The following is a 26,428-nucleotide window of genomic DNA, read 5'->3' as shown; positions in this document are numbered from 1 at the left end:
AGAGAACTCTTATAATATGGGTCTTATAATGAAAGTTGTAAATTTTGAACTGATCTTATAACTATAAATCGCAAGATATGCATCAAGATGAATCAGTAAATGAAGTCTTCAACTTTAGCCTTTAAAAGTCACAAACACAAAACCCACACGCATAACGTATTACTACATATTACTGTACTATGTTTATCTAGTAAAAAACATATGACAGAATATAAATACGCGCAAAGACAGTTCAGTTGTTTAAAGCATTTTCATAAAAATATCTTTTTTTGTTAAAAATATCTTAATTCGAATATACTATACCGATGTTTTATATACAAACAAATATACGGTAGTTGTTAAAGTGCTGAAGTTTTTAACTGCAGTGTGGTTTTATTATATCGTTGAGATTATAAGCTTCTATTTAAATTTGTATACTTTTATGGAAATGTAACTATATGTAGCTTACACATATGACAGTATGTACAAAGTTGACTAGACTAAGTTTCTGGTATAAAGCATTTAATACTTTTCTATAGAAAACAACCAACCTCAACGATCAATGTATTAAAAAAATGCTGTAGTAGGATAGAATTAAGATAGCCTTCCCTTAAATAAACGAGGATATCCTGGCAATCTTAATCTTTTATACGTGTAATTTCTCATTCTAATTCTATACGAAAAATATCCACAAAAACATAACGAATCTCTTTTTGGCTTGGAACTAAAGCAAGGTCAAAACAGAAAAATCTCGTTAATCACCCCTTAACTAGAGATTCCATAATTATAAAATTATAAGTTAATAAGGATAGATCGATTTCAATTCTTTCAAGTATAAATATAATATGAACCATTTCCGATAGAAACGAAACAAATTGGAATTCCAAGTAACGAGTTAACATATCCTCCATCCTGTGGTTAACAGAGCAAACATGCCAAATATACTTTCGCAACACTCGATACGTGAAAAAAGGATCAAGTGTACGTGGCGTGAAATTGCGTATCGACTTCGTAGCAGTGTCTCGTCCCTCGAGTTATCGTCCCGAGCCGGTGTCCTCGCAGAAACTTTCCCCGGCCTTATTCTACGTTGCTCGAACACACAATATCTAGCAGCACTACCAGCTGTCGTATATGATGTGGCTGAATCCGGGAAAACAAGGGAAGCCTCCGAGAGTCCGCCATGGCTTGTCGATAAAACGGCAATAACGCGACCCTCCCCTTTTCGTTGTTCGATCTCAAAGATAGGTTGCAGCCTGTCCTTGGCTTTAATTCCCCGATCGCCGCGAACATCCCTTTTTCTAGCACGTTTACACGACAAAGGAGCCGACCGTGTTGTATTTCCACGGTACAGCGACGAGCCTATTGTTCGCTCAACATGTGGCAATCTCTTGTCCATCCACTCTATGTATCACGGAAACTCAAGATCTTCTCAGACTTTGTATTCTTCTTGCTCTTGTAACTCCTTTTTTCTGTGTCTTTCCGCCACGATCAATGACAAGGCGGTGGTGTCTTGAAGCCTGTGTCTCCAGCAAAACTAATGATCGCGTCCTTGGCACACCTTTCGAAATCTTCCTGTGCAAGTCGAAGCTTAGTTTCTTTTTATCATGCATTTGCTGCTGATTGACGCAGGGAAATTGGATTTGTTCGAGTTTCACTGGATTTTGTAACACGGTGACTTGGTTTTATGGCGTTGGATGAAGTGCACTGCTCTTTTTGGGCAAGCCGAAGTTGTATTACTTTTGGGATAGTTTCTATTTATTTATTTATTTTTCTTTTTGTTCAATTTAGAAGATTTAAGTATCGTTTTGTAACCAACGTTTGTCGGTATAATATAAAACTTTATTCCAAGAGGTAAAGGACATTGCTTGGTGATCATTTTCAAGATTGAAACGTTTCATGATTTCTATAGAATGTTTTTTGAAAGATTGATGCAAATATTTTGAGTTAGATATTATGGGATATAACTTTTTTAATGTAAAGTTACATATTGCAACGATATTCATTTTTAATGTTAGGATATAATTAAAAGCAAAATTGGTACGACGTAATTTTAGAGAACGTTGTTTTATTTGACAAATTTGAAATAGGTTCATATAGTTCATGCAACATTATTTTTGTAAAACATCCGTAACTTTGGCCCCGTAATATTTATCAAAGTGCATACGTTTGATAAAAAATAGTAGTGACCTTTCACATCGATTAACGGCGGTAACATAGTCAAGTCCCTGGTAGGGATAGTAGTAGCCGTATTTACAATGCGCCATATGATAATTGCTACTTAAATCTTTTTACATTTAATCAAAATATTCAATATTTTGACATCCACGATATCTTTTTCAATTCTCTCATATCGCAGAGGAAATCTACGTTTGCCTTAAATGAGAAATATTTCTTATCGGTACAAATACCAATTCTTTTGTTTTAAAGTCTTTAAAATATCCTTTCTTCGTTCTCAGACAATGTTTTCAACGCCATGCATTTGCCACGTCATGTGCCAAAAACACCAGAGAGTTCCAAAAGCAATTCGTAATTAATCTATTAATTTTAAGACAATACGAATAGGTTTAATTGTTTTCGAAATTTTAAGGAAATTACGTGGCATTTACGTAGAAAAGATTCTCGTAATTTCGTCCTCAATAATGTTCAATGATTTCCGAAATCTCGATTTAAAAATGTCCCCTTACTTCTCGCAAGGAAATACAGCATGTTCCATTAAACAAAAATATCAAAGCAACCTTTGAAATTTTGATATTTTAGTCTCAGCATAAAACCACGTAATTTTTGTTCTGTACTCTTTCACGTGATAGTCAATGAACGATCTACTAATAATATTAAATCGTCGAGATCATAATGCAACATAACGACATATGAACACGATAACCGAGAGTTCGGAAAACAAGTGATACGAATGGAAAAATCTCTGATTTAACCAGACTTTAATAAAAAGTATACGTTTGTTTTCAGATGTACAAAAAATCTCATTCCTATGTATACAAGACTCACGAAGAAGACTCGAAAAATTTATAGCAAAATTCTCGAGATAAGCATGAATCTTATATATCCTTCCTTATACTTATCTTACTCTTGTAAAAATGCACTTGTACCTCTTCTCTCAGCGAGCCTCTTGATTATCTTTTTCTTCGTGTTCAATTCGCTTCTCTTGATCATCCAGGGAAACGCGATTCCTTAATTCAATAGCGTCTCGTGTATATGTAATGAACAGCAACAACAACAATGTTGTAGTATTAATATACGATGGTTCGCGATGGTTGTAGCAGTAGCAATGATATTGATGGTGGTGCCGGTGGTGGTGGTGGAAATGCTGGTGCCGGTGGCCTAGATACGTTCTTGGGGCCGACGGCCGTTGCACCTCGGTTATCGAACAGCAGAGCTTGCACCGGGTGCAGCTGCACGGCTAGAAAACTATTGCAGTCCCGTTTTTGGCGTCCTCCTTGATTTCCTTTTGGAATCGACCGGTTGCGTTGAAATTAGCACGCTCAAGAGAACGTTTCGACTTGTAAACACCGACTTGCCATCTACACCGATGATTTAACCGATCCATTTTTGTGTCTGAATCGATGTCAGTATGCTTGGAACCTCTATTTTTAAGGTCATCCTTAAAGAGATTTGTTTCACTGCAATTCTTCATTTTTGTAAGATATATAAGAAAACACACATACATATATATATATATTTTTTTTTGAGTTCTAGAAAATCGGTTTTTTTGTACGATAAGAGGATTTTGGTAGGTTTGAGTGAAAAATTAAAATAGAATAGTCTGAAAGTGGAAATATATAACTCGGTTCGTACTCGGTTATTTGATCTGGGGACAATTTCGAAGTTACAGCCATTTAACGATATCTTTTTTAATTCCTCTTTTTATTTCTATGGAATCATTTTACGAGTTTAACGAGTTAATAAACGAGTTTTCGCACTTTTTGATCTAGAATTAAGATCGAATAGCTCGAAGGATTAATAATTCGATTAAAAGTTGCAGTGATTTGACAATATATTTTGTTCTCTTCTAATATTTCGAGAATCTTTTCGTATGGTGAATAGTTTATAATGTTCTATATTTGAAGACTAAGAGCAAATAACGGTCTGGAAGAAAAGGGCAACATACACGATTCTTCCCAGAAAATTGTTTCGCACATTATATGGTTCGTGGTACTTTTTATTAGAGCTTTAATTTAATTTTATTTTATTATTTAATATTATTAAATTTTTAGGAAATCTTTTGGTGGTTCGGAATTGCTTTGCTTAGAAAGAAAGACCAAATGATCTAACAAGAAGTATATATACTTTGATCTTATAGAAGCATAACTTTATTTTATGATAATTTAAAACAGCGAACGTACAATATTCGTTCGATACTCTACAATTTTGACATTGCAAAATAGTACGATAGTATCTGTTACAATATAAAAACGTATCCCACAAATGAAACCACGTAGACAATGTTTCTACAATCTAAACTACAAAAGACGTAAATCAATACATACCTATCGTACCATCTTTCGAAATTGTCTAAATCATACGTCGTACAATTTCCTTGTTTTTGATAACGAACGATACCTATGTTTAACAAGAACACAATAAACTCCACTGCAATTACTAAGTATCCCATTCTCACAAATATTTACGCTTTTGTCTGAACAAAAAACTTAGAAAATTGTGCATTCCTAGGCAATGATAACAAATTTTCGAAAATGGAGTTAGTTTATGTTCGCGATAGGCCGGCTGGCGGGAACGACCCGCAGTATTTCATCGTTAATCTTATAAAAGAATAATTCTGCGCGTGCTAATGATAAACACAATTTCGCGTGTCCACGGTTACGTTCACGAAGGACGGGAGATGAACGACACGCGATCCAATCTGCACGTGTTGTGTTACCATGCGTTGCACAGCCCGGTTATTCAACGTGCACGAATTTCATCCAGGGCTTGGACAGATAGAAACAAATCACAGAACCGAGTAGTTCAACAATTCCCGTTCTGTTTACTCATACGTTTCGATGAAAAGCTGTTGCCGCCATGCTCGTGGATTTCCAATTATTGAATTTGTTCTCATTGTTCTGGCTTCGTTTGAATTAGAACGTAAAGAAAGCTTCAGCTGTTGTTACCGAATAACCTACATAATCAACGTTTTACTTTCTCTTTCTTTGGGTTTATAAGTTATGAAGTAAGGAATTTACTCGAAGCTTTTAAAAGCAAGCTTTTCGTAGTATTTAATAAAAACGAAATTTTTTATAGAGAAGGCGTATGTACAACTTTTTACGATTCGTTAAGTTTTATAGATTGAAATTATTTACGCGTGTTGCAGTTTTATTGTTAAAGCTGTTTCGATAGAAACCTGCTTCTTCGAATGATTTTCTAATAAGAATGAAAATTGAGAATAATTTATTTTTTATTTAAGTACAGTGCAAAAGAAAAGATTATTTCCCAAGAATAAGACTGTTTAATACTGCAAATGAGACAAAATTATCTAGTCTAGAGCATCTAATAAAAATTTCTAACAACAATGTCGTATTTCGTTCATGAAATTCACTGGTTTCTCCATGAAACATGTACATTCAGCTGAAAGTTTAATAATTGCATTTATTATATTAGAAATCATATTCACGATAAATAAAAACTTAGCACGAAATTATCTAACTACTCCATCGAAACTTTCTATTGCCATGCTGAAAACTTCTGCATAAAGAAACACAATATCCGTGATTGCAAGCCGTGCTTCAACATAAGAGTGTTAAAAAGAGGTCTGAGATTTTAAAGGTTTAAAGGGCTACTTAACAGACTAAATAAAAGAATGTTTAGTCGATGTAACTTTTCGTGCAAAACATAATTTGATATATTTCATATTAAGAATAATTCATTGTTTATAACGCCATGTAACTTAAAAGATGCACTTTCGTATGTCGATATTTTTACTTAATTTAACTTTATTTCTCTATTACTATATTTTTCTTTCAATATACTATTATAACAATACCAAATATTATCTATTTATGAAAATAATTATTTTCTAAATTTTAGATTGAAATATAATTCTTTTTTCTTCACAAGCAAACAGAATTTTAGTTATTACAGACTAATAAGTTTACTCTATTCATCCACGATACATAGTCGAATTAGAAAAATGAATTACAAATACGAGTTTCATATTCAAACGAAAAGAAATCAGACCAAAGAAAGGATAAAGTCTTTCACCTCGACACAACTATTTGTTATGACACGCTTCTCTAGATTTCTCTACTTAACGTATTTGCATATCTTTCTATCTTGCATTTGCTATGTTACCAAGAATCGTAATTAAATTACTAAGTCACATCTTACCAAAAAACGTTTACTGCAGTTAGTCATTTTCTATTTCTCTCAATGGCCACCGTAAGCCTTTACAATTTTAAACCCATATCAAACCCAACACTCTGTATAAAAATTCCAAGAAGATAAATAAATAAAATAAGAAAATAATGATATTATTCAAAATGAAGAAAAAAGGAAAGAAAAACGTATCATGGCACGATACATTTCCAATACAGAACGACCAAGCATACCTTCTCAACACCGCAGCACCGATATTTCTCGTTCGACGATATATAACAATTAAAAAGGAGGCTACGGAAGAAACTGTAAGAGACCTGGCGATTCGATAGAACCTAGATTCGCGGTGCGGAGAACTTTCGTCGGCGCAGAACTTTCAAGGCTGCCCCGTTCAAGAGGACCTCGTCAATGGTCGCGGCTTTTCACAAGCGCGGCTGTAAACGAAATCGCAAGGCCGGCCGGATTGTCAACCAGGCCCAGGTCCCCGTTTCTAAACTCGCGCGGTTCGATTCTCCTCGAAGCGAATGGGTCGAAACGGCGCGGCGCGCCTGTCCGGCGTCTTGCATTTCCAGCCAAGGAATCGTACAAGTTTCGCAACGGGTTGGTTACGTGCACGAAGAACGAAGGGGTAACCTTTATTGCTCGGAAAGGCGTAAAGTAGGACAGTGGCCTGATTCCTGGTGTCATGGCTGCAGCTGCATGTGCACCGACCAGAGTGGAACGGCTATAGACACACCGAATGTGCAACCAGTACTCCACTGTTCGAGTCTGTCTTGGATCTTTGCCAAAAGCTCGCGGGCATGTTCTGTCTCTCTTCTTTTCGTCGGTTGTGTAAAAGGAGCCGTAGGAAAAAAAAAGAAGAAAGAAAAAAGGAGAAAAGGAATGAAACGTGGAAACACGTAGGATTAATATGCGCGCGTTATGCGAGCGCACAGTGGACTCGTCTGGTTCCTCCGCGTTCCTCGCTCTGATTCGTTCCACTTTTTTCGGTTCGTTTGGTAGCAACGAGCTGACCAAGCTACGATCATTTCGGCCAAAATTTTGCTTCTTAATGGATATTAACACCGTAAATACATATCTTTCTATCTCTTCAAACACGTGTACACATAGTTTCTTGCTTGGCTAAAAGTTTCGTTCTAAATGGATACTAACGCTTTAAATGGATATTAACGCTTGGAAAATGGATATTAACGCTTTACATGGATACCTTCTTATCTATTTGAACATTTCTCTGTTAAATGAAACAATCGAAGATCAGAGGAGAGAAATGCGACGAGCACGGAGATTGATACGAGATAATGATAATGAAAACAATTTGTTGCGATGCAAAGATGTTAGTCTTTTAATAATAACCGAGGCAAGGAAGTTTTATGGAAATTTCAAAAGCGTAATTATTGAGACAAAAAATATTTGAATATTTCCGACATTTTAGTATTATAACAAGTGGAAGATGGAGAAACGGGAATGTTTTATTGGTAAATGAATAAACAAGTTTACGTATCGATGATTTTACGTTGGTCTAAAATTTGGGCTCTAGATGGATAGTAAATAATGTTTTGCAGACAATGTGCGAGGAAAGAGATGAAATTTGGATTTTTCGGGAGATCTCGTTAATATGATTTTGTTAGTAATTGGATGAACGACTTGCGTTGAGAGGGAGTGATTTGTTATTGCTTCCAAATTATCTCTAAATGGATATTAAATAATATTTCATGACGCATGAAGAAAAATGTAAATGTGGGAATCTATTATAACAGCATTCCATTGGTAAATGAACGAAGACTTTATACCAAGAAAGATAAATATTCCTCGATTTAAAATTTTTACTCTGATCATTGAGCATTCAGAAATATAGGCGAGAATATAACCAAAGTATAATATTATGAATTTCGCATCTCAATTTTTCTATGTTCTTTGGGACATTTTCAATTGAATCGTATATGTTTCTACTCTTAGAAAATTCTTTATGTTCAAGGACTCCGTTTCAATTTTATGCTAGAAATTTTCTTAAGGCATTGAAAGCTCTTCTTTTTCATTGAAACGAAAGCGAAATTGAGACGCAAAGAATTCAAGAATGCGATTATTAATCATTAAAGTTATTCGTTACAAAAATTTCACAATATTTCTTGTATTTTATATCAGAAAATGCAGGAAATGTTAAGGAAAAACAGATAACTATTTTCTAGATTATCCGTTTCGAACTTATTGCTTTATTAGGCTGTCAAAAGGGTAAATGGTATTTTACGATGTGCGAAGGGGAAGGTGCAGAGAAATGGAATTCTGTTAAAATTCTGAACAGTTCGTGGAATTGATTTTATTGGTAAACGGATGAACGATTCGCGTTGAGAGGGAAGAATGACATTTCGTCCGTATAAAATTTCACCTTTAGATAAATATTAAATGATATTTCACGAACAGTGCGAGATGGAGGATGGAGGAATGAATATTTGTGAGAATTCTGCAGGGTTCGTGGGATTCTATTAATATCGTTTGTTGGTAAACGGATGAACGATTCATATTGGCAGTGGAACGTTTCATATTTGATATACTTTCACAGGATTTCCAGTTCCTGGCCGTAGGACGTAAACAATTGGGGAACGATCGATAATCTATTTCATGCATGATAAAATTATCGATTCGCAAAATTGGATTAACGGGACACGCCAGAGAGTTTCGAGCAAAAATTAGTAAACAGATTGTTGACCGCGATAAACGATCCTTGTGCGTCCACGCCACGCGATTGAATTCGGTTTCATAGAAAATATACGATTAGTCTTTGTCACATCTTATTAAATAGCTATAAAATTCTTATAATAATTTACTATCATTGAACAATTACCTACTTGTTGTACCTGCACATTTTTTATTCATACTGATCGTTTTAAAGTCAATCCTTGTCACAGTATTATACGAACAACACGTCAATCTATCAAGCACATAGAATCGTTTCGCTTTCATTCGCTGAGATTGGTACGGTAGGACCGTTCATTGTAACGATCTTTTACTCGAAGAATTAATAATAAAAAACTACCCTTGTTCGTGTTCGTCTTTCTCCAAGAAAGTGAAAGAATAGCAACCTTAATCTCTGTTCAATATATTTGAATCTTTTTAATAAACTATTTATCGTATTACACGATTCCGGTAAATACATTTGTATTTATATCGCGGAGGAATTGTATTTCGATAAAAGTTTTTATAGAACTGGTCGATTTTCATTCGACGATAAATCTAGGCATAAATCATCCGAAGATCGCACGAGAAAAATATGACAAGTACAATACGATGAGAATTCATCGGAGATTACATCAGAGAAAATTAACCGACGACCGGCCAATTTTTTCCCCCAGAACGTTTAATTGATCGGACCATAGGTGTAGTCCTAACGATAAAAGAAAATAGCTTGGGAAGTATTTATGCAAATACGCGCCTTCGCATGGTGCATGCAAGTCAGTTTTATCGAAGGTGGCACGACATCAAGGTGGTTCACCCTTTCGCGGAAGGTACCAATCTACAGGGGTGTTCCGTGCATTGCGTGAAAATAAGCGTTCCACGTCGGTCACCGCCAACAGACTCGCCAGTAGTGGCCCTAAACTGATTTCAACGACATTTACCCCGACATTTGATCCTTTTCTCCACCTACCTCGATTAATCACGTGAATAATCCCTTAATAATTTCTGTTAACATAAATTTCAAAATTCCAAATCCACCAACGTTATTTCCTTTGTATATTTCACTATTACTCGTATACATGTTTTTCAAACCAATTTTAATAGAATTTTCCTAATTTTCATTTCTTTTTCGTCGATCACGATGCTTTCACATTTTATCATTAACCACTTACATATTTTTTAAACCAGATTTAATAGAACTTTCTTAGTTTTCATTTCTTTCCCATTCATCGTAAGATCAAACATCTTGTCACATCTCTACAAATTCTAAACTAACTCGCTAATCATATTTCTTTCGTAACTCGTAATTAATCGCTTACGTATTTCCTCAACTTTATGAATAGAACTTTTAATAAACAACAGCTTAGTAGAGTACGAATCGGTTTTAATAAAATTCTTCTAGCTTTTTCTCCTTTCCCATCGATCATGGAACCAACTAACAATCTTACCATACTTTTATGAATTCTGAATTAATTCACTGATAATATTCCCTTTGTATTTCACGATTAATCGCTCTCGTGTTTTCTTAACTAATCTCGATAGAATTTTCCCAAGTTTCATTTCTTCTTGTATCGTTCGTACAGCGTTCGAAGCGTCGAAGCATAAATATTCCATCGTATAAATCCTCTCCTCTTCTCCCTATCGCTCCTTGAAACTATTTTCTCTTCGATCATTGGTCCTTGGTGCGACGGGGAAACGCGATTACCTTAAAGCTCGAAGCTGCTTCGGTTTCCCTGCGCCTCGTGCATAACTTGCCTTCGTCTAGCGAGGGACCAGCGGGAAACGGAGTCGAATATCCGACTTGAATCTCACCGAGACCTAATTATCGACCGTGTGAAAGGCCGGGATCCTCGTGAGCGTCGAACAACATTGATTTACGGATACGTCCCCGGCGAGAGGGATTCCTCGTACGTTGACTCACGGCTGCCAGTCGCACGAAATGCAGTTGCAACTTTGGCTCTGGCTCGGTTCCAGCGTCGTATAACTGTAAGCTGCCTCGATAGATTCGGTAATCGAGGTCAGTGTACTCCTTGCTTTGATGTATGTATTTGTAGAGTGATTTTAATGCGCACCTCTTTCGTCGAACTTTGGCCCCGGACACCGAGAACCGAGAAAAATCTAATAACGAGACCTCTTTGGCGATGGAACGTGATTTCTAGGACTTCTACTTTGATGAACGAAATGAGGACAAATAGGATTGCGCGATAGATCGTTTCTAAGGCATATTTGAAATCAGCTGCATTTTTATTAATTTCGTTAAATTAAGCTTCGATGAATAGCTAGCTATATAGTTGGTAATAATGGCAACAAAAGACGCTTTGATGGAAACATCGTTGAAGATGTACTCATACATGCATGAAAGCGATGAAAACAATCGTGGAAATGGTTCATTAAAATCTCGAGAATCGATAAATGGGTCACCGCAGGTCGTCGGGCAATATCTCATGTATCCACGACGAGTACTCGATCGTCAACTGGGTCATTCGAGTGTAGCGAAAATGGGCGGCAAAAGTGACAGACTATCTGGAATCCACATTCGAATCGCCTATTATCTTTCCGCGTGAGCGAACACGTTCCACAAAGACGAACAAAGCACGGAAACGCTTCGTACCTATTTACACCTACGCCAATGATCACAACAAGACAATTAGCGAACGAGCCAGACTATCAACCAACGTGAACTACCATCAACAACTACATCCGTAGTAACAACGATCTATCTTTTGATCTGCAAGAAAATGTCGCGAAATTTATCAGACGAGAACGCCAGCCGCCTCTGTATGTATACTGTCTATCACCAACGCGTCACCTTCGTCCCCGATTCCATTTTCTATCGGATCTTCGGAAATTTACTTATTTTTCCACGAGTCCTACCCTCGAACAAGTAATAAAGGAAAACAAATATCTATCGGCTGTAAGACTTACTCTGATGATTTTGCGTTCGACGAGCTTCTGTGAAGAAACGGCGCGTCGTTTCGCGAGGAAAACGCCGGTCACAGGTGAGAAGGCTCTTTCTCACGACGCACGGTACATTGGAGCCCGACAGACGGAGAAATCGAACGTAGTGGAGCTGCACCGCGAGGAGCACCGTGAAGAGCACTGTGTATGTGTGTATATATCCCGGTTGGCGAGAGAACGCTTCGACGGGGTGGTGGTCCCGCGAATACTGAGCCTCCGGAGCTTCGTATCCTGGTCGATAAGACACCCCTCCGGGCCACCCACTCGCACTAAAGGTACGATCACACCTGCGCTGGCTCACGTGGGCTCCCGTGCATTCACACTTACCCTAAACGCACCTTTAACCTTTCACGTTGATTACCGACCGATACGCTGCCAACGTGTACTTATATCCTGGTGCATGGTGCGTGCGCGTGCACCGAACTTTCGAAACGAGATTTCGAACGACAGGATGCTATTCTTTCCGTTTGCCTTATGACTTGTCTGTTCGCGTTTGTTTGATCTTCGCTCGGTTCTGCTATTCTCTTCGGTTTTGTTCGCTCCTCTCTGTTTGCCCGCTGTTTATTACACGTCACCTGAAGGAATCTCGTTGATGCTCGTTATTATCTGCTGATGCGTTTCGCAAATCCGCGGTGCAACAAGTAAGTACGCACTGCGATTTGAGTGTTTTAGTTTGGCTGTTGGGAGTTTAAATCGGGCTTTTCAGGTATCAGGGAATGTTTGAGGTATTATTTTTACAGGATATAGCGTCGGTGTAGATTACTTAGTTAACGCTGGAACTAAGTACTGATTTCTAGTCTGTACTTAAATATATTATATGCAGAAGACTATGAGCAAAGTGGCGCAATAAAAATGAACAAATGTACGTAGTCACGTTTTGGTGTTAATAAAAATCAACGTTAGTCTTGTGCTATGCCTATTTGGTAATTACGAGGACACAGAATTCGAATAATTTTAATTGTTTCGGAAGTTTCAGAGGTAAATCTTTAGTACTTTAATTAGCTTTCAAATAGAAGTATCTACTATAAATTTCACATTTTAAATCTTATCATACGTAAAGCGATTAGCAATATTTATTTGGCACAGAAAGTTAGAAATATGTGTTTTTTTGTATTTGATATTAGAAATGCAAGAAGTCTCGTGAAAGGATAATTATTTCTTAAATTATTTCTAAATTCTTTGCAATTTAAAAATTAATGTATAAATATAGATCTTTTGACTGTATAAATATACTATCTTTCTTCTTATATGTTTGAATATTTCTGTATAGAATAATATATTCTGTTACGAAGCAACACTGCTTATAACTATAAAATCGAGGAAAAATTTTCAATTTTTATATGTTGCATTATATAAATTTTTATACGTTAACGTGATAAGGAACGAATTATAAGATATTTGATATTGTATTGATTCGTCCCCTAAAAGAATAGATTATATTCACCGAAAAAAGTAAAACACTACAAGACTAGCTTATTCCTATTTCACAACTGTAAAACCAACGTATGACAGTTACAATATAAAAATTAAAAGAAGGTTACAAAAAACAGGAGATTTTAACTTTCCTAAGTGAAATATCGCTTTTGTTTTTAGAATACCTTGAAAATTCTAATCGACTATAAAATTTAATTGATGACTAGAAATTAATCGGATATGCTAAATTATATATTATATATAATAAATAATATGTTTATTAATTTATGCTAAATAATATGCTCGTTAATTTATAGTTTAGAACGATTATTAATATTGGAAACAAAATAAAATGTAAGAATTAACAAATATTACTGTCTCGTTCTTTAATCTGACTGTAGGATAAAGAATTTTACATAAACTATAATGAAATATTTTTATAGTTTTTTTGAAATATGTACAACATACAGGTGTCTATCGCGTTTGAAAAATTGTCACACGTGCTATTTTTTTATTACTTGAAATGAACATCGACTTTAATAAATGGCGTTAGCAAAATAAAACACGAAGTAAAGTAAAATGATGTAAATTATAAAGTTTAAAGTATAAAGTATAGGATGTGGAGACAATTGTAGCATTATAATACAAAAGGCTATAATCTTTATGTAAAATATTGTGAAACAATTCATATATAATATAAAACAGTTAACGAGGAAGTGGAAACAAATGGAAATACCTACTTTAACTAGCTTTAATATTTTTAACCTGTTGTATTACAATTTATGCACTGCGCGGCTTTCCTCGTTAACATACCTTTAACCTTTCTTCTCTACCGATGACATTTTTGCAACGGGAGGCGAACCACTTAATGATGTTTTCAAGTATCTAGAAATGCGTCCTCGTCTTTAATACTCTATGTTGTTATTTGCCTTACACAATAATTATCGATACTTGTTAGCGTTATCAATAATTTTTACATTGCAATTCCTTCTATTTTTCATTCAAATATTAAAATGATTTAATGTAATCGTTCAGTGATTGTTTGGTAATTTTAAAATCTATTCAGTTTTAAGTTATAGCTGTATTATTCACCATCAAGTGACTAAGTTCGCTAAATAAATTTCACATAACAAAATAGTTGTTGAACAATTAGCAAAATATGTTGAAAATCATATGAAAGTTTAAATAAAGGAAATACAACAATGACGAATAGAGAAAAATTCAGAAGAAATTGAAATAATACGAAAGTATTGTGTAATATGCAACAACATATTTCAAATTCCATTAATTAGAACCAGACCAAAAACTGACATTGAGAAATAACAAGTTACACCTTCCTAAATATTACATAACTTTATTCGTATAAATCTTGATTAAAGAACGTGAATACTACAAAAATTTGCACGAAAAATATTTACGTTTCTATAGAAATATAGACTTATTATTTTAATTTTATGAAATATTAAAATCCATTTAGACATATTTCCCATCTTATATCCAGTTATAAGAAAAGTCTTTCAGTTTTTCACGTTTTCATCTACCTACTTTATACTCGGCTTGTTAATTTAACAAACCATATAATAAAATTGGTTAATATTAGTCAAAAATTAAGAACTTTATTCCAAACGAACTCTATATCTTTTAATTTTAAAGGTTCGTTACGATCAATTTTAATATATGTATAATATATGTATGTCAACTTTATTATATGTAATATATATAAAATGTAATTTTATGCTTCATAGTTAATTCTCGATGCACGTGTATATCAAGCAATGATTAACAACGAAGAGAAAAATTATCTTTGCTTCCACTTAATTAGGATGTAAAACTTTTGTTTAGAATTTGTAAATGGAAACATCCAACGGACACTTTCCATGCGCGTCTAACACAAGACGCAGATTTTACAGTCCGTAGTATTCAGAGTGATTATTTTTAGAGCGTTCAGCGTAGAGGTGTTGCGCTATCGATAAAATATCGATAAGACCTTCTCTACAAGGTTGGCAGTCTCTTCATTGGAGCTTAACGCGATGCGTTAAACGGCAATAATTAATTTCGTAATTAACCTTGTAAAATAACCAATAATAAGGTTTCATCCAACGAACATCATTAGTCCGATAATACCGATATTTGATTTGTCAATCGTACGACAGATAGTTTCCACAAATTAGATTTCCCTCATTTCATCGGTCACTTTACTTTCCAACTGTTAATTTGATCTTTTCTTATAATTGTTAATATTATAAAATTTGTATGCTACAATATTTGTATCGCAAGGAAATAATCAAATGATTAGATTGAACTTGGTAAAGATTTCATTATCGTACGTTGGATGCGAGTACACCAGATACAGTGATAAAGCATATGATAAGTCAGACGTTCTCACTTTAAATAACCATTCAGAAGAAATATAATGGTATTATATTTTTATTTAATGGTATCAATGTACAAAACAATAGTGTTGTGTAGTATAACTATAACAGTGTCGCGAAAATATTATATCAAGGGATGAAAACGAGAGCACTATTAAAATGAGAGAATTCAGAAATTTTTATATAAAAAAACATTCAATGTTAAATTAAAAGTATAAGTAAAATTAAGTAGAATTAAAATTAAATCTAACTCTCCTGGTAATAAGAATGAAACATTTCTAATTGCAAGTGAATTAATAAATTAATAATTAAGAAACTAAGTGAACGTTTTCTAATACTGGAAATTATAGTATTATAAAGGAATTATACTTGACTAAATTACACGAAACTTAAACACAATATAAATGTGACAATAGGCATACTCTATTAAAACGAGAACTACAAATTGACAACTTACCTTTAACAAATTAATATTAAATTCTACTCTTAATCCAAATAGGTTTGCCATATTTCCAAAAATATTGATCGTAAGGCAACATTATTTTGCGATTTCTAATGGATTGAATGGAACAATGAGTGAATAGTAAATGACAATTACCCTCTATGATGATTTAGAAATCAATAAAATCCACGAATTAAGGTTTGTCAAAGAAACCAAATTACTCGTCGAATTAGTACGATACTAATGTTCTGCAGTTGGTATATTTTCTCACAATGTCACTAATAGCCTTATAATTGATAAAAAGGGTACTCTACTATAAAAATTTAATTGTTACAATTCAACTTAAACCACTAGATAATGTGAAACTAATATTATTTCGAAAATTATTCTAAAAAGAAATTTCCATATATTTTAGGTTTAGAATCTATTGTTGCATTATTATTTTACATATCATTTATCACGTTCGCGGATCCAACTTTCTTTTCGTACAATGCCGTGTACGCTGTTTGTACTACAATGCAGTGCATGTTGTCTGTACTACAATGTGGCATGCGCTAACAAAAAGTTTTCATACAATACCTGCCTTTATATATGTGTTTAATATGAATTGTTATGAAATACTTCTTCACAATTTCGGGATTTTTAACTCAAATATCATCATCCTGTTCGATACCATGCGTTATACAGTGTTATACATAATCTGAAGGTACGTGTCGACTCGATTGTGCGTCGTACACAATGAACGTATCAAAAGAATCAGATAATCTATATTTTAAGGTAATCACCATAATCATTCCATCAACTGTACCGTATAATCAAATAAAAAAAAACTTCGAAACTTTCGCGTACATTTATCTTCGCTCACGACCTATTTTTATCATCGAATCGCAATCTACAGTGACGCGCTTCAAAACAACCAATAAATGTATCATTCGTTAAAACCTCCAGTGACGATCTATTGTGTTTCTTTACGTTCAGTCGTGAAACTTCAATCCGACGTAGACGTTTCTCCAAACCTAAACCAACTTTTCCGTCTATTTGTACAAGACGTTCACAAATTATAGGATGTTTGGATTGTGCATGGAATATTCATAGAAAACGTGGCGGTACGAAGAAATTTTCCGAGTACAAACTAATTAGGATTGGATCGATAATATGGAGGATCAGTTCGAATGCCTCTCATTCAGGGAATTGATTGTTCCTTGCGTCAGAGGTGAATTCTAGTAGAACCGTTTCTTCGAAACGGTTATTCAAGACATTGCTGGTATCGTGGCGTCATTTTTTCTGATGTAGTAAAATCGTTTTCGGAGTACACGTTTCTGCAGAAAAATTGCGATTGAAATTGCAATACGGCAAGTCACATTTCTTCTTTTCTCAGAGGAAAGTAATTTCAAAATATACAGTAGCTAGAAAAAGTACTTGCAGGAAAAGTATTGTATTTATTATAAATATTACACGGTTAGAAAATATAAATTTAAAATATAAATTTAATTATAATTATAGTTAAAAATATAAATTTTACACAGTTAGAAAGATTTGATACTGTGAAAACGCAACGTGGAATTTGATAAAAACACGCTTCATTGAAAAATAATGGTACGTACAGATGTTTTTCGTAGCAACTGTATTTGAAGTCTAAAACCTAATTTTGAGCGTCATTCGAGATTCGTTTCCATTATACAAATGTCTCATTTCCTTGCATAATGAATAAAATACGACGTATTTTATATGCAAAGTGAAGTGAAGTATGAATCTTGATATTGCATTCAAGTAAGCATATTCTTTTAACAAATATTTCTTGTAGACTAATAGATTTATATTTATTTATAGATTAATAGTAATATGGAAATTTTACAATGAAGTTACATTAAAGTACAATTGACTCGAAATAGTAAATTAGGTAGCGTTTAATTGCTTAAACTGAATGAAGATGACATCTGTAGATTGTGGTGTTGGATACCGTGACAAACAAGAAATTTTATAATGTAATAATAGAGATTCAATTATTGAAATACTGTCGTTAAGGAAAATACGAGTTTGATGTAGAAAGAAATTAACAAATCTAATTTTGATATAAAATATTTTCAACGTAAATATACATCGTGCTAGAGCAACGTATTTAATGCACTGATAATGTAGTAAAAAAGTGAATAATGTCAAAGTTTTACCGGAGTTATAATTACATGTAAATCGTTCTTCGAACTTTAACTGCATAGCATTGCATTTATAAGAGTAAGCAACAATATTAACACTGAGAAAGTTTAGCAAGTAGCTGTTAAGGTATATATATAACCGGAACATACTTTATTGAATAATAAGATAATAAAAATCTAATTTGAATAAAAGTACTTGATGATATTTTATATAATTTCTGCTTTTCTATTTTCTATCAATCAAACACTTTTTCAATACGATATATGTTACTTTTCCAAACAAATTAAACAAATCCATTTTTTAATTCATTTTTCATCAACAAATTCATTTTTTAATTAAAAGCTCGAACAAATTTTTGAAAACGTGTAAGTATATATTTATTTTTTATCCCGTTATTTCGTGCCTTATAGATATTCGCATAAAATTATATCGAAACTCATTTCCCAGAAAACAGAGTATTTTTATTGCTATGGCAAAAAATTAAACTCATATAATCCTATGTAATATTACGTAGGTGGAATCTTCACTGTTGCAATATGCATGTGTGTATCAGGGGGATGACCACTGAAAAAATAAAGATAGAAAAATAAAGACAGAAGAAAAAATAAAATCAACCTACTCGTCCCATCCATCTTGTGTCAATTCAAATGTACATTGAAACCTACGTTCCCAGCAGATACAATCCTGGAGATATTCCTGCCTGATTAATCAGCCGAGTATAAATTAAATTTTATCTGACAATACGGAAATTGTAAAGTTAATATTAACTCGCCTGATCTATTTTCGATCAAAGTTGTCGACGTTAACTCCCATGTATCGGATGTCATAAGTATTATAACTCTGACTGATCTCACGACATCCAAACTATAATATCGGTGTTCATATAGTGGGTGTTACTTGCCCGTGGGTGTCGTAGATTATGTAATGCGGATGCAATTCGTACTGTAAATCGCACGATTTACTAGTTGATCATGTTATATCGCATTATGGCGTCAGATATTAATTTTGACCTTTCCAATTTGTTTCGACCCTTCTAAGTCTTGTGGAAAAATATAATTAAAATAAAAATTGCAGATTTTATGACCGCAACACACTTGCTTCTTCAATTTCTGTGCTGTCAATATGATGATATTTTGAAATACGAGAACTTGTAATGTAACTCACATGATTAGATCGTTGGTCGCGTTAAATCACATCTTTGCGTCAAAAAATTTATTTTTAACTCTCAACGTCATTTGCAGCGATACGCGTGGTAAGGTTGGATAAAAGAATTCATAAGAAAAATATTTGTCCGTATTTATCTTCTTTGACGACGAGAAAGGAGTACAGGAATTTCTCTTAAATTCCTGTTGAATACATCTCGATCTTTTTAAACAAAATAATCAATATATTGTAAAATTCTTATAAATCTATTCGTAGTTATATCGTAGAAGAATTATATTTGATTAAATCATCAAGTTTTGGATCTCGTAACAGAAGCTGCTTTTATGAAATTAATTTTTATTCGACGACACGTCAAGGTATAGATCACTTTTCGTAATATAAATTTTGTCGTGTTGCGTGCTCAACTTTTGTTTACTAGAATTATTTAAAAAATACGTTATTATTTAAAATAGTCGAAGAATTTGGCGAAAGTCGATCGCAAGAATAAAAATCTCAGATTTTATGATCGTGACCTGTCTGTTTGTTCAATTTTAACGATGTCAATGTGTATGATGTTTTGAAATACGAGAATCATAGATAATGACTGTTACTGTTAGCACAGTACCTCACAATAAATCGTATCTCATTTTCTTTGGTCTTCAGTAACGTTTCAATTTCCGGCTCACCGAGACGAAGGTATCGTATTCGTTTGAAAGAAGATAACTTTTATGTGGTTTTATTTTTGTGAACTAGTCTTGCCAAGGAAATAGAAGAAAGAAAATAGTAGCGCTGTTTCAATCGCATTATTGCTTTTGCTGACACTATGCGTCTAGTGGGATCAAAGGTTACTGTCTTTTTATACAAAAGTATACTCCTGCCTTTAAACAGATATCTTCTTTTTAGTTTGTACCTTAGTTTCAATAGAATTTTGCGATATTAATATAAGAAATACGTGTTGTTTAATTTTGTTTATTTAAAAAATATTTCTTACACATTCTAAGCAGAAAAGAATTATTTATTTCATTACTCCCTACTACTATAAATGATTATAACGAATAAAAACATGTATATCTCTTACATATCAAGAAGATACATTTTAAAAAATTCATTCAAATACAGACAAGAGAAATTACTATCGATACCTACGGCATTAATTTTTGATTAGCTTCAACATTAGTAACAGGTTGAATATACAGCAAGACTCTCACTTATTCGAACGAAATATCGATTTAATGCCCGATTAACTCAACTTTTGCTGATTCACTTATCTAAACGCGAGCTTCTATTATGTGAAGGAAAAATGATAGATAACGAGGGGAACTGGCAAACTCCAATTATATAACTTTGTTGTATGTTGCCCTACGACGAAGTTCACGTAAATGGAATTCAATCGTAACTGTAACTGAGAATTAACCGAGGACCGTAACTTACATTTTTTGGTACTCTACAGTTATCAACAGAGACATCCCATTAAAACTAAATTATCTATGATTTGGAACTTCTCATTTTTGTATTTTTAAAATACAAAAGTTTCACTCCGTCATTAGTATCTCGTGTAATTGCGACCATTTAATATTTAACTCGACGGTATTCGCGTTTTGTTGGCTGTGTCCTTCCAATTCGCTTCCAGAAGATTTTATTACTGTAATTTGCATTGCAGGTCTATAGATTTTCTGTCTTGTTCGCTGACACAGACATGGAAATGCGTTGGCGGACAGAGTTCGGACGGCTATGCACATGCAACCAGGTATGAACAAGAATCCGTGCTTTTCCTGATTAGAAGAACAACGCGGTTTTAATCGTATCGTTTCCCTTATTTTCTCATCCCTGAAAACGAATTTGAACTTTTCCAACGATTTATTTCTCTCGTTGCTTAATTTCACTCAAACTAAAAATATAAACGATAGTTCGAACGTTGCATGGGTTTAATACGAAACCTTTACATTCCATCGAAAACCTACGACAATATTTATTTTCAGTTAAAATTTTAAGAGTTTACTTGAGATAGATATGATATTTATTCGTGTGTCTTCTTATATTCTTTTAATATGGCTCTCGTGTCTCTGGTCAATCTCGTTTGACTTTTGTCGAGCTGATATGAAATTAGATCGCTCGTTCGTTCTGTTTATATTGCCAACACCCGAACCAAGTTTCGGGATCCCAAAACTTTCAAAAGCCTCAGTGATATGGGTATACCGAGATCAGCCCGATCCCGCCGAGAACTTCTTTCGACCCGTTTCAATCCCGGCACACGTGTACCCGCACACTTGCAAATTAAACGATTCAGTGTATATATTGGCAACAATCGTTCACGATCAATTTGGTTTAGTAAAACGATAAATGTAGATAATTATTATTATAAACATAAAATTCGTTTTCAGTATTATTATTTTTTATTTGTATCGATCTGATTTTAATTTATTTTTACCTGTTGCCAAGTATCTCTTAATAAAGTTTCACCGTAGGTACATCGTAATAAGCTGAAATTGAGAGATACTTTTAATTGAAACAACGAATGTAATAGCAAAAGTACGGGGAAGATTTTCCCTTGAAATTAAAATGACCTATTATCGGTAAAAATGTAATTGGTGGAAAAGTCGATTTGTGGAAATGGTATAACTGCGAAAGGATAATTTTTCAGCGTATTTTATTTCACAGATAGGTTGTCGTAATTGGAATTTCCTCTCTGTTAGTGAAAACGTTTTATTAAACTCTGAAAGTTACAATAGCAGTAGAGTTCTTTTTTTTCTGTTATTTACGATTTTTTTTCTTTACTGTAGAATCACATACAAGGTTACAGTACTTGAGGCCCTCCATGCGTAATAATTGCGACACATTTCCGTGCAAACCTCAAGTTTCGTCGTAATTCCGTGTTCACGTTCTCATAAAGTTAAGAAATAATTCAGTCTTTCCAAAAATCATTATCACGTACCTTAGGAGACAAACGCTCGTCTCCCTGGCTAGAGCTTTCAACGAAACTATCGAATGAATGACAATCTGTAATGATCTGCATAAAACCGTACAGTCCTTTTGATTTATCAACGCCCGCATCTTTGAAATAAACAGTTCCCTCTGACACTTGCTTTCGAACTAAGGATCGCGCGAAATAACGTGAACGATATTGGAATATTTTTAGATCAACCTGAAGTCTAGACCTCTGTGGAAAAATCTCTTTCAATATTAATATTGTCGCTGTGAGTTAATCTTTTCGCTTTATTTATAAAATTTTCTCAATTCCTCGTATTTGTATGTAAACAGTCATTGTTCGTCTAAACTATTCGATAATACGAACTATCGTTCTCCTCTTTCTTATTTCTTCGTCTTCTTTACAGAATCAAGTAAAAGCACAAAGACGAAGAAAAGTTAAAAAGTTTTCCGAAATCGATGCTTGTAGCATCTTCTTGATTTGTGACAATTTCGAATTACCTTCGTTATATTAATAAAATATTCTCTTTGTTGTTAATAAAGTATCAAGTAATTCAATTAGTTCTCATTTTAGTTGGGAAAACTTTACTTTTTGCTTCTACTTAGAAAACAAGAAACGAGAAACATCGATTCCAGGGAAGTGTGAAAAATTGTTTAAAAAGTCAATCGTCGATGTACCATCTTTGAAATAATCTTATCCAGAGATTTTGAAATTATAGTCGATAGCTATCGTAACATCGTTACAGCCTCGTTATGTTCACGTTATTTCGTGCATGATCGTACAATCGGAAAGGAATCAAAGGCCCTAGCGGCTTCTGAGTACTGTCACGAAACTTCACGCACGAAGTTACGACGAGCTCGGATGCGACAAGAAAAATGATCATGTCGTTCATGCATGCGAAGTCCCGTTATGTTACCAGGTAATTATCGAGCCGAATGTGCGATAAGAAGGTTCCACGATAATCTTAACCTGCACGAACCTAACTTTCATGCGATACGTGCGTATGGCTTTGTGTGTAAACGTACAATAAATATTATACCGAAGAAGTAGCGTATATATATATATTATTCTTGTATATATATATATGTATATATACACACATATTTATATATATATTGTTGCATATATATTAACATATTCATATATGTGCATATTAATGTATATGCATTACACATATGCATATGTTAACATCGCTAAGAAGTATCCTGAACACTTGTTTGCTTTCGTCAGGATGTAATTTAATTACAAGATCATAATTGATGGGAGCAAAGATGAGTTTGTGTTTTTATTATTACCATTACGTGATAAAATTAACCGTTCAAAATTAATATGCGAACAAGAACTTGTCATTCGACATGGAACAGTTCCGTTATATAGAGAGTTCTGTATTTTTAGATTTTTTGTAATCATTAAAAAGCTTCTACTTTGCAAAATGTATATTGAATATAGATGAAATATATACACATAGAAAGACTATCGTGATTAATTCGAGCAATGGTAATTAAAACCGGGGCGTATGTCGACGAATAATTTCAATACGTTATAATGGTAAACTTTTTGAACGAATAATCAAAATTGTCTGACTGCGTAGGAAAATAAATATAATAAAAGATATAAATATCGCTTTTAGCCGGTAATTCATCATTATTCGTATTACTATTATATTATGCAACAGCAGTCATGAATCGTTATTACAGATTAATTAAAGCGTTTGGATATTTCCTAGCGATAATAAATTATACATACATATATAGATATATGTATATGTGTGTATCTCAGGTAAATTTGAAAAGTTCACCTCTCGTCGTTTATCTATCTCTTTCTCTCATTCTCTTTCTCTCTCTCACACTCTCTCAGCTGAAAGATTTTCAACTTGCAATTGGTCGTGATTCGTTTAATCATCGATCTTCGAGGGGACTCGTACTTTTTCATTATTGAAGTCCCGTTTTAATGAACGAAGTTAAACAAAATTCGCGTGCAATCGTAGCCAGACCTCTCACGAGTTCGTTGAGTGTGCCATTTTGCCCATCGCATTTTCTTAAAAGACACGGAGAATGATCACCCGACAGAGACCCGAGGCGAATGTGTATATACATAAAATATAACAGACTTTTTTTTACAAGCTAGAAGATCACATAATCTCACGAGAAATGGAGTTTTCTGAACGTTTTGCATGGCGAACGTGTTTTACTCCCGATTTCCTACCGTCGTCGACTTTTTAGGGCAACTAGAGTACAATGATAAAGATCTTGGAGTATCTTGGACGATTCGTTATGAAAGAAACAGCATTTCTTCTTCTGCACGCAAATACAGTAAAATTCCCGTATTCGCGTTTCACCAAGATCTCATGATATTAGGTAGAAAATTCCTAAATTCCATCATCAAGGATTCGTAATATTAGAGAAACCCATTGCGAAACACCGAATAGTATTTGAGGATCATCCAAAGCAGATGATTATTTTAACAATACATTATTAACAGCGTTACGTCGCATTGGTTTCATCGTTATCATTAGGATTGTTACATTTTATGCAAATTTATACTTTCAAGAACATGACTGAAATCTATTTATCTCTTGACAATTGAATATTAATCGTATACGTATGTAATAAAATTATGAAATTGTGAAAAAGTAGAATTGTTTCGTTAGTCTGGCTTGTGAGAGGCTCGTATAATTATTATTTATATATTTCGCTTGATTTGTCTCGTTATCGATTATTTTATGCACGACTGCGACTGATTAATAAATTAATTTCAATCGTATGTGCATATATTGTGCTCGTTGCTATGTACAGTTTTATAATACGAGGGTTTCACTGTATTTAACGTTTCGAAAACTAAAAAATCAAGATAGCCGATGATAGTCACAGTTAGAAATGTTACGACACGATATTCTTATTGCTTTCACGTTTGCTTAATTATAGTCTGTTGGAAGTTGCTCAACAGTGTCCAAGATATTCCGTATGTAGGCTTCGTTATATTTGTCGCAATGTGTTACGCTAAATCCATCTTTTTTTTTGTTTTTTTCTTATTCTTTTTTTCGTACTATCTGAAAGAACGTTAACGCAGTTATTCCTAGAGATTACGATAACCTGTAAATTAAACGTAGCTTCTTAGCTTCTAGCTCGGTCTAGCTCGGACCAACGGCGCTATTAATATAACTAAAACGAAAACACGAAGGATGAAAATGTTACGTAACAGTAACGAAATATTATAATAGCTTCTGTATAAGTATCGTGGTGTTAGATATCACTTAATATAGCAAAGATTCGAAATGAATGAATTCGCAGAGCATAACGATATTAATCTTTGTTAGTAAGATACGGCAGACGATTAACCCTTAAATTACAAACGTATGCTCGAGGAGAATTTGAGTGTCTATTTCATTATCACAAGTTGGTGGAGAATTTTAGAAGCTGTATTTATTTAAATACTTGCAAGTATTTATATACTTTAGTTGTAAAAGATTTTTATAAATAAATATATATATATATGCAATTATTCAAAGCTTTTAAAACATGGTGATTTTAAAAATAAAATCATTAATCTGCGAGAAAACAAGTTTGTGATAATAGCAAAAATACGAGCATCTGTCGTTAAGGGTTAAAAATCGACGACATTCTTTGTCCAAAATCAATTAACCACGCAAGGCTGTATAGATAACAAGACGCAAATCCTTTAATTGCACATAATCATTTTTCTTCTATATTATTTTCTCTTATGAAGTGTCAACTCTTACACGTAACAAAAATTCTGTGCTTTTAATTGATATTTCTATAGCATCGTCTTTTGGCTTATCTGCAACATCGATATACGATTTTTTAAAATAACGTATTCTGATTACGATATAATTCAATAATACGCATGTTTAACTGTATTGTTTCTGTGTTGTAACTGAATAAAAATGCTGAAAAAGTTGTTCAAAGGATTTCTTTTGTTCCCTGCGGTAATACGTACAGTATGTAAGTAGTATTAGAAATGCTTTAAAGGAGATTTAAAATTCAGAACCAATGTTAGAACAAACGAATAACCGAAGAATCAGTGAAT

At 33.7% G+C, this 26,428-nt stretch overlaps 1 protein-coding gene across 1 annotated transcript in view; it reads right to left on the bottom strand.

Moving 5' to 3' along the window:
* LOC117211253 overlaps positions 1–12,154 on the bottom strand; it is a 28,657-nt gene extending 16,503 nt beyond the window's left edge. The window contains exon 1 of the mRNA XM_033454936.1: positions 11,899–12,154. The gene's annotated coding sequence lies outside the window, so the exon portion shown is untranslated. The remainder of the gene's footprint in view (positions 1–11,898) is intronic.
* Positions 12,155–26,428: the final 14,274 nt, after the last annotated feature.

Source organism: Bombus bifarius, unplaced genomic scaffold (assembly GCF_011952205.1).
Source record: "Bombus bifarius isolate JDL3187 unplaced genomic scaffold, Bbif_JDL3187 scf7180000008225, whole genome shotgun sequence".
Taxonomy (NCBI): domain Eukaryota; kingdom Metazoa; phylum Arthropoda; class Insecta; order Hymenoptera; family Apidae; genus Bombus; species Bombus bifarius.
This window is presented reverse-complemented; position numbering and strand designations above follow the sequence as displayed.